Source organism: Sinocyclocheilus anshuiensis, unplaced genomic scaffold (assembly GCF_001515605.1).
Source record: "Sinocyclocheilus anshuiensis isolate Anshui unplaced genomic scaffold, SAMN03320099.WGS_v1.1 C32965302, whole genome shotgun sequence".
Taxonomy (NCBI): Eukaryota; Metazoa; Chordata; class Actinopteri; order Cypriniformes; family Cyprinidae; genus Sinocyclocheilus; species Sinocyclocheilus anshuiensis.
The window spans coordinates 1-1,894 of NW_015621133.1; the positions used below are offsets into that span (position 1 = coordinate 1).

Below are 1,894 nucleotides of genomic sequence, written 5' to 3' on the forward strand. Positions count from 1 at the left end.
GATGTTCACCTGAGGCTCTCCTTTAGTGCTGCCTTCTTCTGAGTCCGATGGCTCCTCTGGCTCGTTCTCGTCGCTCTGTAACATAGAAATGCGTTTCAAATTCCACTATATTCCAACTATAAAAGAAAACAGGGTCCAAAATGAAGTCGCCAATCACTAAATGCACATAAATGCTTTGGCATGAACATAAAATTGAGTTAATGCGTCCAAAAGTTTCTTACATCCTGGTTCCAGAAGGACACTCCAGTCGAGCGTCTTTTCTCTCGAGGTCGTCTGCGGTCACGTATAGAGCGTGGCTGAGACTTGTCTTCAGTGTCCTTGTCATCATCTTTATCTTTTCTATCAGAGTCTGGTCAGAAAACAGACATATGGTTCTTTATGAGTACAACTGAACACTATGAACATCCACTAACCACTAGTGGAAATCCCTGTTTTATTTACAGGAAGGCTATGGCTGCAGGCAAGAAATTCAGGCTGAGCTAATGGAATAAAAATAATTATTAGAAAATGAATTAACACTAAACAATAAAATAAATCTAATACCAGTATTCTGCAATAAAGTCTGTTTCATTATGAAGGTAAGAGGGTTTAAATGTAAATAATATAACGCATTTCAAATTCACTACCGTTCAAAAGTGCCGGCGTTTCAAATCAAATACACTACCGTTCAAATGTTTGGGGTCAGTAAGATTATTATTTTTATTTTTTTTCTTCAAGGAAATTAATACTATTAATTCAGCAAAGATGCAATGAATTGATAAAAAATTACAGTAAATAAAGATAGATTTCTATTTCAAATAAATAATAAATAAATTTGAAATTTCGATTCATCAAAGAATCCTAAAAAAATGTTTTTTGAAAAATACGGTTTCCATAGAAATATGAACTTGCAGAACTGTTTTCAACTGTGATAAGAAATGTTTCTTGACCAAATCAGCATGTTAGAATGATGGTTAAAAATCAAATTCATTCAAAGATTTTAGACCTTTTTTAAGACCTGCACAAATAAAATTAATGTCCCTACAGACTAAATCCATAAAATCTCAAAATAAATAATGTATCTCAGATTCTTTTACTTAATTAAACAGACTTGAGCACACATAAAAAATAAATAAATAAAAAACAAATAAAAATAATAATGCCCCTTATCAGCAAAAAGTCAAAGGTGCTAAAATACACACTCTTACAAGCATCTACAACATATTACAATAAAATGCATTAAGTAAACATTGTCATAATTCATCAATTGTAGATCACAAGCAATCGATTGGCAAAAATGTGCAGTATTCATTTAATTCCAACTGCTTTGAAACATGAAATCCTTGCCTTTTGAAGTTTAATAATCACATTAGGCTGTATTGGTGCAGCATTGGTGAGGAAAAAAAATAAATAAATAAAACTTTTTCAGCTGCAAAATTTTGAACGGTAGTGTACATGAGCCTTTAAGAAAACAAAACGTGTTTCTTATTGTCATGGGTTTCCGCAAATTAACAATGGAAAAACAATCCTCTTCCACGTGAATGAAGACTGAAGCTTAGTCAGTCTGCAACCATACTACAGGAACTTCCTGTCTGTATGGCAGTTCCTGTAGCACCACAAAGCCCTATCACTCATTTTCCTTCCTGTGCCATGTCCCTCGACTCAAAGTGACCCTACAGATATTGCATTTTGCACCGGAGGGAACAGTACATATAATTACTGCTGTACATTGTCTTAAAACTAAAGTTTTGTAAAGTTTCATGTCACAAGAAATACTTCCATCAACAGGCAAGTTCATTGTTTTTATGTATATAATCTATTCTTTTGTTTGGATGAAAGAGGACTTGGACATTATGTCTTGAGTACGTTTGTGTGCTGTACCTCTCTCAGTGTCGCGTGTGGTGCGGCTGTAGGT

General features: G+C 34.1%; 1 long non-coding RNA gene across 1 annotated transcript; it reads right to left on the reverse strand.

Moving 5' to 3' along the window:
- Window positions 1–9: 9 nt before the first annotated feature.
- On the reverse strand, window positions 10–1,894 carry LOC107683132 (uncharacterized). The gene is made up of 3 exons (XR_001633669.1): window positions 1,861–1,894; window positions 222–349; window positions 10–75 (listed from the first exon to the last, which is right to left on the reverse strand). It is a non-coding gene; the product is annotated as an uncharacterized LOC107683132 (long non-coding RNA).